This window comes from Molossus molossus, unplaced genomic scaffold (genome assembly GCF_014108415.1).
Source record: "Molossus molossus isolate mMolMol1 unplaced genomic scaffold, mMolMol1.p scaffold_m16_p_6, whole genome shotgun sequence".
In the NCBI taxonomy this organism is placed as follows: domain Eukaryota; kingdom Metazoa; phylum Chordata; class Mammalia; order Chiroptera; family Molossidae; genus Molossus; species Molossus molossus.
Genome location: NW_023425399.1, coordinates 46,209,459 through 46,214,333, shown reverse-complemented (window position 1 = coordinate 46,214,333; position 4,875 = coordinate 46,209,459).

The window sequence follows — 4,875 nt, the reverse complement described above, 5'->3', positions numbered from 1 at the left end:
TTCTGGGGGAAAGAATGACTTCTCGTGGCTGTTTTAATTTGTAAGACCCTAATATTACTAGGGAATGAGCACCTTTTCATGTGACTATTAGCCATTTGTGTTATTTCTTTAGTGAATTGTTCATTCTCTACACCTTATTTGTTTGGAGGCCCTTTTAAAACAGCAATATTAATCCTTTGCATATATATTACACACATTTCTCCCAGTCATGTACCTTTTAGTCTTGCTTGTTAAGCATTTTGCTTCATAGGATTGTGAAGTCCTATTGAGTCAAATCTATGTTTTCCAGAACCAAATCAGTGTCCTTTAATCTACACATGTGGAAACCAACTCAGAGACATCAAGTCACTTGCCCAATTGTATATTCTTTTTTTTTTTTTTTTTTTATCCTCACCCGAGGATATTTTTCCATTTTTTGTACAGATAGAATGGGAGGGAGAGAGAGAGAGTGAGAAACATCGACGTGAAGGGACACATCGAGTGGCTGCCACCCGCACGACCAACCAGGGCCGGGGACAAACTGCAACCGAAGCACGTGCCCTTAGCGGGAACCGAACCCTGGTCTCTCCGGACCGCAGGCCGACGCTCTAACAGCTGAGCCAAACTGGCCAGGGCCCAATTGTATATTTTTAGTTAACATTAGATTTGGCATTAGAATCCAGCTCTTTCCACATAGTGCTCACCAACAATGACAAAATAACAACAAAAAATGATAAGTGCAATTGTAAGTGTAATCATGTAATAGAAAGTATAAGTTAGAATGGAGAGAGAGATCAAAAGGGCTAGAGTAGTTGGAAAAATCTTTATGGAAGAGAACATTTAAGCTGGGTCTTGACGTATAGATAGTATGCAAATTGTTGAAAGGAGAGAAACAGAGGCAGAAGGTAAAACTGTACTTGAAGTGACCATGGGATAATAAGACCAGCCTGACTAGATCATATGTATTCTGGAAGTAGAATGATTAGAAAATAGTCAATAGTAGAATGATTAGAAAATAACATAGAAATGTTACTGAAACCAAAAGAACAATGGATTTTTGGAATAAAATCCTTCTATGAAAGATTAGCTCTTTACTTCCCTTAACCCACGAGACCAACAGAGATACGAGCTGGTGGTAGTGTCCAGTGGAGCCTAGAAGAGAAGTAGCACAGCCAACTACTCTTCCTCTTCCTGTTGGATATTCAGAAAAAGTGAAGAGAGGAGAATGTTGTGGCTTGAGATCTGCCAACCAAAATTTGAGACCTACTGTTAATTAGAATAGAAAAGACTGAGTTTTGAACATCATTAACTGTAATGGGCAAGAAAAGGAAGAGGAGTCAGTATAGGAATCATAGAATGAGCATGAGGTCAGAGGGGAGGCAGTAACAGAAACCAAGGAAGTTTTCCAGAAAGCAAAGACAGTCAATAGCATCAGTTGCAGCACGGAAGTGAAAGAAAAGGTACTGGATGAAATCTATTTGACAACAAAAGTTTGGTGGCCATATTTTATTTTCTTTATCCTGCCCCTCCCTCCAGTTGGAAGATGTTCTCTGTCCACCACCTCTCAAACACACACATATCTTGAACCCAACAGTTCTAATGGTAGCTGCCTATCATAGAACTGTGGCAGAGTGGGTAAGTCAATCAGTCCTGTTTAGGATTAGAGTGGAAGTCACTCTCTAAGGAGAGGACCACAGAATGGGAGGCTCAAAAGCTATTGCTAGCCATTTCTTGCCACATAAAAAAAGTGATCTGCAGTAGAATAAACACCACCAACAAGCAGAGAGGTGTCAGGTGTGTCCTGATGACATTTGAGTTCCTGGTTCCATTTGTCCCTGACACCTAGTGGCATGCCTATCCCTCTCTGATCTATGAGACCAACCCCAATATCATTTAAATAAATTCTCCTCTTCACATAAGCTACTTCAAGTTACTGCATTCTGCGACCAAAAATAGTTGTGAATAATATAATACGGGTTTAAATGTAAAATAATGGTCTGAGTTTCTACATGGGCTCTCTCTATATTTTTAACTTCTTAAATTAATAGGACTAAAACTTCTAAAGGGGAATAAGGGAGAGAGATTCATATATAGCAACTCTTAGGTTTCTAGACTTACCTGTTTCTCCTCTTGAATATCTCTCAGATCTGTTCTCCACTTCCATGGCTGCTGCTTTAGTTCAAGCCTTCCTTCTTTTGTGTGTATGTGTGTTAATCCTCACTTATTGATTTTTAGACAGAGTGGAAGGGAGGGAGGGGGAAAGAGAGATAAACATTGATGCGAGAGAGACACATCAACTGATTGCCTCTTGCACCACCCCATCTGGGGCCAGGAATTAAACCTGCAACCCAGGTATGTGCCCTTGACCGGAAATCAAAGCCACAACCCTTCAGTCCACACTCTGATGCTCTAACCACTGAGAAAAACCAGCCAGGGCCAAGCCCCCATTCTTGCATGGATTTTTATAATAGCCTCCTAAATGAAGGTCCTGCATCCAACATTCATATTCCTGAATTTCTTCTTTATCCTGATGCCAGAATGATTCTCTAAAACAAAAAACTAGTCTTGGCTCTCTATGGATAAAGTCCAAGTTATTTAGCATGGTACAAGGCCCTTCATGATCTGGCTCCTGCCAAATTTTCCAGCTCCACCTTCTAGTAATTCCTAGTTGTATCTTATGCTCCGGTCACATGTAGCCACTTGCTATTTCCTGCACACTCCATACTTTATTGGGTTTGGCATAGGGTAGACATTCACTAAATGTTCATTGATTTAAATTGTTTCAGTGCCTTTGAACATGCTCTTCCATCTGGAATACAATTCCACCTTCTAACTCCCTGATCTCGAAAATTCATCCGATATATAACTTCAGCCAGGTCACATTCCTTGATCTTCCTCAATCCACTTCTCTCCTCAGACTGAGTTAGGGGCCCCTCCTTTGTACTTCCATAGCTCCTCATGCATAACTACTATATCACTTTCTAAAATTAATTGTAAATGTTGGCTCACTTATCTCTCTCTCCTTCCCCTTTCCTTGCTCCCACAAGGAGGATTTCACTGAGGAGAGAGCCTGCCCCATCTTTTTCTCTGTACCTATAGCGTGGCATGTTGTGGGCAGTCCATAAATGCTTTTTGGATGAAGGACTGAGTGGACAGAGTATATGTTTATGTAGGTGTTTTCTCCAAGGGCTAAAAGCAGTTATTAGTTTAGCAGCCAAACAATACTGGAATAAAGTTTTATGCAAAATACTAGTTACAGAGGTGTCCTTCAGTAGCATACAATGTGTTAAATATTAAAGAGCCTTCATCAGAGTTTTCCAAGACATAACCTTCAAGGTGTTTCTTTCTTGGCATGAAACTTTCCAAACACAAATTATCTACATAAGAAACTTTTCTGTTTGATTGATTACAGAATTAGGCAGTTGATTTTTTTCCAAAAGGAAAGAGAAATACACTTACTTTATGCCTGAACATTCATGTTTTCCCAAAAGGGAGGATAACATTATTCAACATTTTGGTTTTAGAATGTCATGGAACAAGAGGAGATTAAGTGAAGGGAAGTGTTCGGGGATGGTGAGAAGATTCAGTCCTCAAAGGAATAACTATTTCTCTCCACAAGCCTAGATCCATTACTATAGCTATTTCCTTAGACATATTGTGGATTAGCAAGTTTCACAATAAAACATGGTATTTTTGGAAATATGTAATTTTGTTCTCAGAAAGAAAGCAGTGAGTGAGAGCAAAAGAAAGGAAGTAATAAATAAAGCAAACATTTTAAGGAACAGCAATGATAGGTGATTTCATCTATTACTTAAACCTATTCAATCTAACCTTAAATTTTTTACAAATGAGAAAACTGAGATTCCAGAAGGTTAAATAAAATTGCTACCAAATTTCACAGTTTAGTTTAAGCAGCTCAGAATAACTGTTGTTTTCAATAACAGATTATATTCTATATATTTTGTATTAATTTTCAACTGAAGTTTTGATTATTAAGCATAATTGCTTTTTATTATGCCATAATCCTTTAAGAGAAAAATATCAAGGATAAAAATGCAAATATATTAGATTTCTAAGCTAAAATTTCTAGCTTGAATACTTATTTAAGTGGTTATTTCTTGGTTAATATTATTTTCTTTTTGTTGTTTTTTTTTAAACAAGCAATAGTACTTCAGTAAATAGAAGAATACTAAAGAGATACTAATGTATGTATGTCAAACTGAACTACATTGGTAAAAAATTAATGATTATCTATGTTGGTGAAATATATGGTGAGAAAAGGGTATATCACACACTGCTAACATGTAAGTTGATAGTCTTTTTGAAAGGCAATTTGTAAACCTCTGCCAAAATGTATACTAAACTTACCCTTTGATCCAATTTTACTTCTATAAATCCATCCTGCAGAAATATGTGAACCAGTACATAAAGATCTGTGTGTGTGTTCACTGCAAAACTGTTTGTAATATAGAAAGATAAAGGAAGGAGAGACAGAGAGAGGAAGAGAGAAGAGAAAGAAACAGAAGGGAAAGAAGGACCTAAGCTCATTAATAGGGGACTGATTAAATAATGTATAACAAAATGATAACATAGAATGTAATGTGATCCTTAGAATGATGAACATCTATGTGTACTGCCATAACAATACACATTTGTACTACAGGAAACATATGTATAGGCACAGATGTGTATGTAAACTAATGTAAAATATAGTTAAGCGAAGAAAGGAAATTAGTATATGAAATGATACCATTATACTTTTTTAAAGTGTGAATATTTGTCCTACATACATAAGGAAATAGAACGATAGAATACATGTATTTATATGAACATATATAGGAAAACAGGTCTGGAAAAAACACACAGAAAACCCTTAATAGTGATTACTTAAGGGAC